At 32.9% G+C, this 14,135-nt stretch overlaps 1 pseudogene across 1 annotated transcript; it reads right to left on the bottom strand.

The window, feature by feature from the left end:
* Nucleotides 1-6,954: 6,954 nt before the first annotated feature.
* Nucleotides 6,955-8,307, bottom strand: LOC143533773 (trans-resveratrol di-O-methyltransferase-like; annotated as a pseudogene). The gene is made up of 2 exons (XR_013135417.1): nucleotides 7,520-8,307; nucleotides 6,955-7,360 (listed from the first exon to the last, which is right to left on the bottom strand). The product of XR_013135417.1 is annotated as a trans-resveratrol di-O-methyltransferase-like (transcript).
* Between the last annotated feature and the right edge of the window lie 5,828 nt (nucleotides 8,308-14,135).

Here is a 14,135-nt window from a genome sequence, read left to right as displayed (position 1 = left end):
TGGTGGCTGAGTAAACTGGCCTTAAGAGGACCTAAACATTGAGAAGTTGTTCTGAGCTTGTTGTGGCTGAGCGTATTGACCTTAAGATGACTTGAACAAAGAAACATTGTCTTGTGATATGAGAGCATTATTAGAAGCAACACTGTAGCCAGCCGCATTGTAGGAGTTAGCATGATTTATGGCACGTTGCTTGTCATCCATTTCACAAGATTTAATGATTACCATCACCTCTGACAAAGTTAATATGGGTAGGTCCTTTGTCTTTTTGATAACTGCAACATTCATGTCCTAGCTCTGTGGCAGAGAGTTAACCATCTTGTTATTTGTTTCAGTAGAAGTCAAAATGATGTTTGCAGATCGCATTTCAGTGACCAAAGTAAAAAATATTTGAAGCTATCTCTCCAAAGACACTCCCAGAACATGATTGGACATATTAAACATTTTTAGTAATAGATCTTGTTGACTCCTTCTCATATCCTCATTTCCCTCATACACCTCAATAAGGGTTCCAATAACGTTTTAGCAGACTGTAGCTCTCTGAATACTTGAGCAATTTCAGGTGAAGGTGCCATTGTTAGAGTGGCAAGAGCCTTCTCATCCACCTCAATCTTTTCAATATCCAAGTTGATGTGCAGTTCGACGGGCTTTACAACTACTTCATCACTGTTTTCTTTTTGATAAGTGATAGGTTGAGGACCCCAGACAATGCTTCTCCAAATCATTGCATTTTTCATCTTCACGTTCTTTTCAAACCTGTACTTCCAGTCAGAAAACCCCTCATGAGACAGCAGGCGGGGTACACGAGTAGCAGTTCCCATAATGGAATCCATTTCTTGATGCAAAGCAGCATTTAATGGTGTGTTACTTAACTAGTCCATTTTAATCTAAATACAAAATAATAGTTCAATATAACAGTCGAATTAGCTAAGGCCCAAAGTAAGTAGGCCGAAATTCAAACAAAGACTCGAAAACAGTGGTAGGCGAAAATCCTTAGCCGAGAACCCAAGAACAGAGAACACACTAGTTAGACCCGAGAACCTTTGAACAGGGCTGGGAACCTTGAGAAACCGAGAACCATTGAACAGTTAGACCCGAGAACGATCAAATGAAGCCGAGAATCCTGATTAGTTGCCGAGAACAATCAAAAAATAGCCTAAAACACTAATTAGTTACTGATAAATTTGATTATTGCCCATGAACGAAGATTGATCTGATCAGTTATGGTAACCAAATCAAATCCCGAGAATTCAAGAATTTGAATTAAATTCAAAGATCAAATCATTTTTATCCCCGGAATACCTCAACCGAGCCCGATGAACATGAAGAACACGCAGATCTTGATTTCCAGAAAATTACCCAAAGAACATCAACCAAAAACACACTCTTGAATCCTTTATATCACCAACACCAAGCCTAGAATAGGTCTATAGGCTCTGATACCAACTGTAAGTCCCAAAACAGGATCTTTCAATGTGATATCATTAAACCCGTTGTTAGGCGAAAACTAACAACGAATTGATTCAAGACAAACACGACCAACACAAATCAACACACGATGGACTTCAAAACACACCTTATATAAACGTCGGGTGCTTAAGCCCTTCACAAGGATTACAATATGATAAGAATCAAGACTATGTAACCTACACCTCACACATTGTTCTACTAATAATCGACACCCATAATGACCTAATACAAAGAGTATATGGAGCACCAAACACTCTATAGCCCAAGCCCATACAAACGATTCACCGAAAATATAAGTTTTCTAGATTAAGTATAAACCATTTAGATTAAGTATAAACCATTTTAGGTTAAGTATAAACCATTTAGCCTAGCCAAGTCCAAGTCCAAACCCATTTAGCCAAGTCCAACTAGATTAAGTTGACCAAACCCAAGTCCAACTAGACTAAGTATAAACAATACAGCCTAGCCCAACACAAACTTTAAATAAATTATTTCAACTCCCTAATACCCGTTCAATTTCTAAAGCTCAATTAATTTATGAATCCCGCCATTAATCCATAGTTTTTATTTATTACTCATAGTTAGGATTTGTTCGTGGATATATCTCGTCAGGCGTGACGTTTAGTGATTTCTGTTTATATCGAATTCATTCCTCTTATTTACTAAGGTGAGTATTTCACTCCCCCTTTTTACTTATTTTTAATCCTTTTGGGGACATATGCGTATCTTATGATGTTTACCTATTATTATATTATTCACAATTGCAACTGTTTAATCCTTGTGTGTATATAAGTTTAATGCCTAACTTTCTATATGTTTATTTGCTTAATTGTCCACATTCGGAGAGGTCCATCATTATTTGTTTGTAATAGTATGATTATACGACTATCGTAGTGGCCGACGTCCAATCGCATGACAAAGGTTTCACCGAAAACTCACTCATGGTAACCAACCCTCAATCCGCATGGAAATGGTTTAGCACATGTTTTATTATCTGTTTGAATTGTTTAAATGGTTTAATTGTATACTGCATTAAGGAACATTTTATGTTTTCTTTTTTATATTATATTGTATCTTAAATTCGTTGGTATTTTACTCACTCGACCTTTATTTGACAAAACTATTTTATTTATACGCATATGCAGGTTATCGTGTAAATTGATGACATGAATTATTGAAAAGCCTAAGTTGGATAGAATTTTATGTTAAACATTCAATAATTTCAATATCAGTAGTAAAATAATATATTGAAAGAATCACGTACACTGAAAGCTTCGAATCACAGGTGGTAACCACCCCCACCACCACGAAGCTAATGATAATGACGTAACCTTGTGTCTGATCTCTCAAACAAACAGTGGTGAAGCTTGGACACGTATGTCGGGGGACTCAAAATGTATTATAAAAATCATAAATGAGGGGGGCTCAAACTTTTGACCGAAAACAAGTAAAATTACACTACGTATAAAAATATTAAGGCGAAAAACAACTAAATTTACACCAATGCGTGAAAAAAGGGGGTCCAGGCCCACCCCTGGCCCTTGGTATCCTTCGCCCCTGCAAATAAATGAGAGAGTTGGTATAGGGAGAGATACAATAGAGATAGTGATATCTAATCCACGACTTAACTCCAATTAACGAAAACAATTGCTCATAATCAAAATAACCCAAATCGAATTATTCGGAAATCTTTTTTCTGTAAAAGATAAATCAGGTATATAAAGAATATACCTAATAGCCCTATTTATACTAAACAATAAAAAGATAAAATTAGAATTTAAAATTTGAACAAGTGATAAAAGATAACGTTAATTTTGATTTTAAATAAGATGCTATTGGATAAAATAGATAGAGAAATGTTAAAGAGAGAAGCAATTGAGTTCGAACGAAGATGGAACGGTTGAGAGAACGACCGTGAAATCGATAGCTGAGTAAACACGTAGCAACAACCAGGCAATAAAGTTGGTAACCAAAATGACATAAGCAATGTACACATATAACAAACACAACGTACAACTTACATTGCACAGAGTTAAACGAAAATGTAAGTATATAAACAAATAAATGTGTTATCTACAAAGTGGGGGCATAAATGAGAAGGATGAGAAGAATTTTATAGCCACAAAAATGCAAAAAAAAATAATGAAAAAATTAATAAAAAATATCATAACTCAAAATTTAATAAAAAATGAAAAATGTAAAAAATGAAAAATGTTTCCACCATTTTCCTCTTCTCAAAAAAAAACATAACTCGAAAAAGACACAATATTGGGGAAAAAACGTCACCGTGTCTTTTTATTATTATTATTGTGTTTTTGTTTATTTTCGTCATTGAATGTGTCTTATTTTCTTGATTGTATCTTTTTTTCTTGATATTGTGTTATATTTTGTTCAACATTGAGTTAAAATTTACAACATATTATGCCTTTTTTTTATCATTGTGTTGTTTGTTCATTTTCGGCATTGTGTCTTTTTTCTCGACATTGTATCTTTTCGTCGGTTTTTTTTTTGGAACGGGATTGACGAGGGGAAACATTTTGGTCTTTTAATTTTTTTTTTTGTTTTTTTATTTATATATTGAGTTATGATTTATATTTTTTTTATTTTCTTTGAATTTTATATTGATAAGTTTTTTTGTATGGCCGCAATCTTCTCATACTTTTCATTTTTATCTCTCTTTGTATATGTGAGAGCTCGTGGTGGTAGTCATGTGACAGCGTGAAGAAAGTATAATGTAAAAAAAAATAAATAAATAAATAAAATAAAAAATAAAAAAAAACACACATAGGGTGTGGATAAATTTTTCTTAAGCGTTTAGAGGTTTATTTCATTCCGCATGATATTTATGCATACATGCAAAATGCTACCTCCGTCTTTTGCTAAGTTTAAATTGAGACAATTTGAAATAAATTATTCCATATTCAAAGAATTAATATATACGATACTATCTTAATTTAAACAAATATTAATTGCATTCGTAATTTTATCTAATATTTATATCTATATGTATCTATATAATTCTTTCAAAAAAATCATATATGTTACTCTTTGGTTGCTCATCACTCTCTCTCTCAAGCCATCAGATTGCTTGATTTATGATTTGAGATTTCTCATGCGTTTGATCCGAATTCGCGTGTATAGGTCTCACCAATTCGGGATTATCTTTAAATGGTTTATAACCTCCCATTTATTTGTGAAACCCTTACATAATCAAATATACTAATTTCTTCTGGTTAAGGGCCTTCACCAAACCTGGATACCTTTTAAACAGGTTATAACATCTTATTTATTTGTGAAATAACTCCTTAATCATCAAACAATAATTTTCACGGTCATGGGTTTCATCAAACCTGGATAGTCCTTAAATGGGTTATAAGATTTAATTTATTTGTGAAATCATATCATCATCAAACCCTATTTTAATTATTCTCCTATACATATGCTCTGTTGCCGATCTATCCCCTCCATCACCGGTTTACTTCTCATTACCACCCACCGTCATCAATCTCTCATCACATGCATCAACCACGTCGTTACCTACATCAGCCAACCCTTTTTCATATGACACATAGTTGTGTTCATTTTTGTTCATTTTAAAAATCAACAAATTTATGTTCGTTTATGTCTGTTTGTTAAAAATTTAAAAGACTTACACATCTCAATTGAAAGAGCCCTAAACGTTAAAAAAAATATAATGAGCATAACAAACAAATATTTACGTATTAAATCAAAACAAAAATACGTTAAAAATGAAAACAAATCATTACAAAATATAAAATAGCAAAATCATTAAAAACAAAATTCTAAATAAACCTCATAACATGGTGCTCAAACTAGTACTATTATATATCTATAATATATATAAACGAAAACATAAAAATCCTACGTGTCGCGATGTGGTCGCTCCCCCTTTTTTTGAAGTCATCAAATTTGCTTAGTTTTTAAATGCAGCATTCTCATGCGTTTGACCCGAATTCACGGGTATGGTTCTTACCAAACCCAGATATTTCTTAAACGGGTTATAACATCTTATTGAATTAAAAAGTGTTCTCACCAAACTATTGATGTGAAAATCCTATAAAATAGGATATAATAAAAATTATTATATGAGTTTTTTTTTTTTTTAAATATTATTTATAATTAAGAAACAATTTTATCGTAAAAAACATAAACGAGTCTTGGGTCTTACCAAATCTAAATAACTTTTAAACCAGGTTATAACATCTTAGTTATTTGTGAAACCTTTTTATCATCAAACTCTAAGTATATTATAAATTTCATTATAATAAATAAAATTAAACCCAAAAAAGTATATAAATATTAAAAATGAGTAATGTAAAACAGCCCTAAACGAAACCATAAAAGTCCTACGTGTCGCAATGTTGTCGCTCCCCCTTTTTTGGAGTCACCAGATTTGCTTGATTTTTAAATAGAGGTTTCTCATGCATTTGACCCGAGTTCACGGGTGTAGGTCGCATCAAACCCAGGTATTTCTTAAACGGGTTATAACATCTCAATAAATTAAAAACTAATCTCACCAAATACATGATAGAAAAATAATATAAATTAGGGATATACTAAAAATTAATATCAAATTTATTTAAAAAAGATATATATTATTTATAATTAAAAAACCAATTTTATAATAAAAATAATCAACGGGTTTTGGGTCTCATCAAACCTATATAGCTTTTAAACCAGATTATAACATCTCATTTGTATGTGAAACAATTTATCATCAAATCATAAGTATATTATTAACTTTCATACAAAAAAAATCAAAAAATAAATAAATATTAGAAACAAATAATATAAAACAACCCCCGCAATATGGGGGATAAATTTATATAAACGTAAACATAAAAGTCCTATGTGTCGCGATTTAGTCGTTTCCCCCGTTTTTGGAGTCACCAGATTTGTTTGATTTTTAAATGGAGGCTTTTAATTCATTTGACCCGAATTCACGAGTATGGGTCTTATCAAACCCAGATATTTCTTAAACGGGTTATAACATCTCATTAAATTAAAAACTAATCTCAACAAATATTTGATATAAAAATCTTATAACGTAGGGATATACTAAAAATTAATATCTGATTTATTTAAATATATATATATATATATAATTTATAATTAAAAAACAGATATTATAGTAAAAAAAATAAACGGGTCTTGGGTCTCATCAAACCCATATAGTTTTTAAACCGGGTTATAACATTTCATTTATTTGTGAAACAGTTTATCATCAAATCATAAATATATTATTAACTTTAATACAATAAAAAAATTAAAAATTCAAAAAATAAATAAATATTAGAAACAAATAAATTTATTTGTTTAACATCTAGACGAAACTCACAGTAAAAAAAAAAGAAAACAAAATACTTGAAAAACCGAAATACATACAAACTCTGGAAAATAAAAAAGGTACACCAGAACTAGCAACAAGATCAAACATTTTCATAAGCTTATAAGATGATGCATGCTAAAAAAAATTCGGCTTCATTAATACATAAGGACCACAAACAAGATCGAAAACTTTTAGGAGTTTCTTATTTATTATATTCAATAATGAGCAATTACATCGTACAGAAAGCTAGGGATATAGTTCAATGAGAGATTTTAAACCCAAATCAAGGGTTATCTTGAAGTCGCTAAAGCCAGCATCAAGAAAGAGCTTTGCCCAATCTACTTTGCTCCTCTCTCGCCCGGTCACAAATGTCATCATATCAAATAAAAGTTCAGTCCCGGGTGAATCATCCTCTCCTTCATGAACCTTCACAACAATGTCTATGATGATTAACTTTCCACCATTTTCCTTGTTGGGAATCGCTTCTCTGCATTGCTTCAAAATCTTCACGCATTCTTCATCACTCCAATGGTGTAAAATTCACTGTTTTCCATAAAAAGAAATATAAATTAACATAAGAAATTGTTGTACACAATAAATGGATAAATAATCATCAAAACTTTTTTGTTCAAAAGTATTGAAATAAGGTTTTAAAAATAAACTAATTAATGATTACATCAAAATAGGTAATACTGAAAATACCTTAAGCATAACTGCATGAGCTTTAGGAATGTCTTCAAACATGTCTCCACCAACATAGCTCAAATTTTTACTTCCAACCAAACCATCAACAACATGAGGAAGATCAAAACTAATGCACATAGTATTGGGAAAAGCCTTGGCGATAGCTTCGGCAAAAGTCCCAGTACCACCCCCAACATCGACAATGGAATCCAAACCTTCAAAAGCACCCCCACAATGTTCAAGAGCCAAACTTGTAACTAGCCTTGAATCGCTAGCTATAAATTCATTCAATAGCTTATTAAGCTTCGGCTCTTTGCTTGCCATATCCCTAAACGTTCTGCCATAGGTCGTATAAAATGTGGTGACATCATCGTTTTGGAGCCATTTGCTCGTGTGTTGCCATGGATCCAGTAGCATTGGGTCCAAGATGAATAGCAACAAGGGCCTAACATTGAATGGCTCATCCTTTAGAAGCAATCTAGAAGCAGGTGCTAGCAAATATCCCTCTCCTCCCTCCTCATCTTTGCCTCCAGGTGTGGAGGGTACACGTTGTTTCACAAACAAACCAGAGTGAACAAGGATGCGCATAAGCCGATAGATAAAAGGAGCTTTCTCCTTGTTTATGGAAAGGGCTTCGACTAACTCAGAAAGCAACATTGGTGAACCATGATGATCAATGATATCAGGTATTTTTAGTTGAATTGCACATTTTAGTGACATGGATTTTATAAAGCTGAAAATATGATTCCATATGTGGGCTTGAGAATAAGTAGCACTTTAGATTGCTTACTATTTTCAAGTGCCATCGACACAATTTGACATGTTATGAACAAACATACCCTATCAATATATAAGAAAATATGTGAAGATATATGATTGAGATGGACATGATCAATAATCTGAATATGATAATTCTTGCAATAATTAATGTTAGTCATCATGATGGTGCTTGTATATAGTGACACGTGCTGCAATAAAAAATGTACGCATGTTTATGTATTGATAATAAATATATGTACCCATGCATGAAGGTTGCAAATATCCTTTTCTTTTCTTTTATTTTATATTCCTTGATTTTCTACGACCTCTAGAAGAGATGAAATTAATGGATGCCAATATTGAGGGTATTTAATTTACAAGAATTTTAAATGAAATTTCCTAATGCATTTCTTTTCTATTTGTTAGAAAAGAGTGTTTAATTTACTAAAATGTCATGGCTCATTTTTTTTTGTCCATAAATGATTAAAATGAATGAACAAGATGACTTCTTATTTTCTCATGTTAAAAGGCTAGTTTGTTTTTTTATTCTTATTTTCTTTTACAGGATTCTCATTTTTCCATATATGCATGCAATTGTATATGTAGGGAAAGTTAATATAGAAATAGACATCAACCTACAAAGTGAATGAGGCCATCAGGAAGCTATACAAGCCGTTGGACTAGGAGTAAGTATGTGTATATTTCGCGAAACGAATAAAAATAATCGGATAAGAGTCACGAAACACAATGGAGGAATCATCTATAGTTGGAAAGTTGCTAAAAATAGAAAGTAATGCAAGAACAAAACGCACACAAATAACTCATAATATTTCCATTATATTGATTATCAAAATGATACAATCGGAAAACTTAGGGTTTCTAGATAGAAATGTCAGTTGCGGTTGCCCGTACAATTTAGGTAGGTGTATTCAATGCGTGTCTCATCAACGTGACATAATCATTCTATTTATAGGCACCTGACATTCTTTTAGAAATCTTAATCATTAAAAATCATTCTTAAATTATACCTAAGTGTAAAAGAGGTCTTCGGGTACACAAAATCCTTGTTGAGCAGGCCTGGTAATCCTGACTGTGCTCGGAACTTTACTTCAAGCAGACTTTATTTAAAACATTTTCAATGATAATATTCTTCTCAAGCAGACTTAAAACTTTATGATAAATCCAAATTTTTCTTGGAAACATCTCATGAGCAAACTAATTCTTACTCGAATTCTTCAATCTTTGACTTAGTCTTACTTGAACAAAACCAAGTATACCCGGGTATTGTAGCTTGCTCGATATTGGACTATGCTTGGAGTAACACTTAGAATAACTTATATTAACTCCTTACAAGCATACTTTAGATTATCATTATTATATCCTTGCTTGACCCACCAGGTTACTCGTGAACTCGGTTTAAGCTTAGATTGGTTAAGGGTTTGCACGGATACCAACCTTTCTTGATAGAAGAACAACTATGCTTGACGAAGTGCAGCTTGCATGAAGCTTAACACTTAGAAGAATTCTTGAAAATAACCTTACTCGGAGAAGATATCTTGCTTGAAGAGTGCCAGAGTTTCCTCGAGTTCCATACATAGCATTTTCTAGGAGGTTGAGACGATTCCAATCTTTCCTTAGACCGAACACTCTCCCCCCTAGATTGGAACAAACTCATATGCACCAAAACATGAAAGACCATTTTTGAGACCAATAGGATCAACGCGTATAAACGTGTAAGAATGATATATACTCTCAATGATATGTGTGGAATCCATAATCAAGGTGAAAAACACAATAAGATCTCCTTAACTTCTTTGTATTACTTGATAGAAGTGAAGTACATCATGATATAACAATCATAAGAACATGTACAAGTTGGACTAAAGTCAAGGAACTCATATGTCAAACAACCTATATATATAGGTGAGTTTGGGACTTATACGTCGTATGAGTTATACGGCGCATAAGTTATGCGCCGTATTATACGCCTTATAAGTGGGTTATACGGCACATAACTTATGCATCGTATAAGACTTATACGAAGTATATGTACTCGCATGAGCTAAAAACATTACAAACACTGCTAATCTAATACATGACCTACAAAACCAAAGCAATACACATTTTATGCACTAACAATCTCCCCCTTGAATGTTGCTTGGTCTTGTTGTCTAAACAATAAACATTTAAGCACTAACAAACTTCCCATTGGATAGTACTTATAATTGGTCTTCATCTTTTCAAAATATAAATCATCAAGGTTAAAGACCTTTAAACGTGATGCCTTCCAAACCACCTTAAAACAAAATCTGACATTTAGATTTCTCTATCAGTCTAAAATCAGGTCTTCCTCCTCATGAACCAATACTCAAAGTTCTGTTCATTACTAACACATTCCACATATTCTCACACAATTCTTCCAAAATGTATCACATAGCACTCTTGAGTTATATATTGATGTTTGTTATGCATTTATCCAAACTGTTCTCAACAATTAATCCATAAGGGTCCACCAAATGTAAATTTGTGGATAGTTATGTGTAAGGCCCCGATCCCAGTGCCCTACTTTGATGTTGGATTTACTCATAAACACAGTTCTAAATATCAGAGTGAATTAAAACCTTTCACGAAATATAAAACTTTAGCTTATGTTACATAATCGTTGAAATCTTTCCATAAATAAACAAACTTTTGTCTTTAAACATATTATAAAAAGTCAGATTAAAACATCACAACATTCTTCCAAAGATGTCAGCCTCTTTAGTCCAATTCCATGTGTCTTCGCTCAAGCCAACTGTCTTAGCATATTCACCTGCGTGCATACTAAAAGTCAGCTACGCTGAGTGAGTTCTAGTTAATCAGGCAACATACATTACGTTCACATACTTACTTATATGTATCCGAAAATACATATTACTTACTTAACGTGTTTATCTTTCATTCGTACATACATAAGTATATACCTTTATTCTTACTTTCATTCATTCTTTCTTTCATACTTTTATATATTAATCTTACTTTACATACATACTTATACGTTTTAAAAAGCATTACGCCTGACTTTCTCAAGTATTATTGGGCCCGGTTCCCTTACTGCCTCAGATATTATTAGGGTCCAGTTCCCTTCTTCCTCGAGTATTATTAGGGCTCGGTTCCCTTCTGCGTCGGATATTATTAGGGTCCGGTTCCCTTCTTTCCGTACAACCATACCTTACCTTTTCTTTATTTCCTATAGCATATCATACATAAAACAATCACATATCATACACTTACCATTTAAGGTAAGTGTATTAACAAATCACATCGAGTATGCACACAGCCCCGAAAACATAACAAGAAAATGGGGCTAGAAACTCTCCTGAGCTCGGTTCCTTTCAGATTTATTGTTAATCACATTTGTTAACTGAGCGCAACTAACTGTATAACAATTACACGCATCAATTAACTATCTCTACCCATATCTTATTTCTAGTTTAATATAACCCTCAACGAACGGGGGTCGGGGGCAGCACCCCTGGCAGCGGGATCTAGGGGCAGCAGCCCCTAGCAGGGTCCAAGGGGCAGAGCCACTGGCTGGGGTCGAGCTGAATGGTTCGTTATGATGAATGGTTACATTCGTTAAAATAAATGGTTTGATCTGTGTCTTATTGAGTCAAATGAATGAATAGCGAATGAATAAGACCATTCGTGACTTCTTTGAGATTAATGAGAGGTTCATTCGTTATAAGAGCACACGATTGCATCTTATAACGAATCGTTTGATTCGCTGTCTCATCGTGACAAATGAACGAATAACGAATGAGTAAGATCATTCCTGACATTTGTAAGACGAATGAGAGGTACAATCATTATGAGAGCACACGAATGTATCTTATTTGTTATGACGGATTCAACAAATGACCAGCCATTCACTTATCATAACGAATAAGCATATGAAATTATCCAACTTTGACTCTAGTTGTCAAAGTCAAAATTGATAAGAACATAAACGATTAACAGGCACCAGATTTGTGATTAAACCATGAATCACGATGAAACAACACAAATTTGGCATCAATCGACTCGTATACCCAGCGCCTATGAACCGCCTATGAACCTCAATCAACCAAACACTTAAACATTAAGTTTTAATGGTGTATTTGATTGATGTTTATAACTGGTTCTTTGCTTGATTAATTAACCTATCAAATGTTAACTAATTTTAACGAGAATCATCACGTTTGATTTGTCTTTACCTAATGAATCTTTATCAATCCAAAGAAATTGATTTTAAGGGTTTCTTTTTGGTATATACGAGGTGAACGATCCGAGCATAAACGAACTAGCTTTTGGTTATAAAACGTATCTTAGACGAATCGGTTTCACGAACACAATCTAGTCTTAGTGTGTGTCTTGCTCGTCAGGATGCTCTAACACCCACGAGCTCGGGTCTTTTTCTTCGGATCTTGGTCCGAGATAAATGAGTATGTTTGTGAGTGTTTTTGAGTGTGTATGGAGGATAGAAGATAAGAATCAGGGTTTTATGGTTATAGGTAGGTTTAAGGGGTTTATATACCCTTACCATGGACCTAAAGCCCATCACCATCCCTTATTCCATTTTTTAGTGTCCAAGCCCACCATCCAATATTTTATTTACCTAAACTAAATAATAACACATTATTAAGTAAACGAATTTTCTTTTATTTATTATTCTCAAAAGCAGGATGTTACATTATCTACACATGTTTTATGTGTTAGTAGTGGTTAATAATATCTTTTCGTAATAAGTTACACTTATTATGGTAATATGTTTTAGCTACTCTTGTCATTGGTGGGAAAATTTTCTCCTAAATTGACGATAAATTAAATACTAAATTACCCACACAAGTGGCAAATTTTTATAATATTGTGTATGTAAGATATCTATACATATATTCAAAACTAACATATATGTGGGTCTTTAGCTATGTTTACTAACATATAGTATTTGAAAATAAATATGTAGATAAATTATGTAAATAATATATATATATATATATATATATATATATATATATATTTGAAAATGACTTGGAAAAGTTTATACATGCACATATTTAAAAATGTACCATATATGTAGATATTTGGTTACATATAAACTAAATATAAAATTTTAATTTTAATTTTTGAAAATGACATGAAAAATAATTACTTACACATATTAAAAATGTAAACTATGTATATATATTTGATATAAATAAATAAGTAAATAAATCTTTATTATATTTTTAGAAAATGTCGTGGAAAAATAAGTACCTAAATATATTTATATATGTACAATATGAGTAGACATGGATAGGCACACTATGAAAGGTAATTATTATGGAATAAGTTATTAGGTTTATTATTGTCAATTATGTCATTAGTTAGGATTGTTATTGATCGATTATGACAAATGATCGTCACCTAGGTGATTGATAGTCATTTGAGGTCTCAAGTGGTCATGTGGTGCGAGTTAATCAATTAGGCTATGTGTAGTGGAGGGGCTACAAATGAGGGCGAATTGTGACACGTGGCGTCCAGTCAGCAAGATGTGAGAATTTGTTTTTGGGGTGTAATGGTGTAGGGGTTACAAATTGGGCCCATAATATCTTTTTTTATTATTTTCTTTTTATAGTTAAACTCATCATCATCATCATCATCGTACTCAGTATCTCCCACCAATAGCAATGCTATGGTAGGGTCTGAGGAGTGTAAGATGTAGACAGCCTTACCTCTATCCCATAGGGATAGAGAGGCTGCTTCCGGTGAGACCCCCGGCTCGATAGTAGTTTTGAATCAAGCCTTGGACATAAGACACATAACACTCAATCATCGGGACATCGGCTGATTGGTGCATGTGCCCTTGTCTTTCGGC

This window comes from Bidens hawaiensis, unplaced genomic scaffold (assembly GCF_021521415.1).
Source record: "Bidens hawaiensis isolate Kalapana, Puna unplaced genomic scaffold, B.hawaiensis_p1.1 tig00009904_1, whole genome shotgun sequence".
In the NCBI taxonomy this organism is placed as follows: Eukaryota; Viridiplantae; Streptophyta; class Magnoliopsida; order Asterales; family Asteraceae; genus Bidens; species Bidens hawaiensis.
This window is presented reverse-complemented; position numbering and strand designations above follow the sequence as displayed.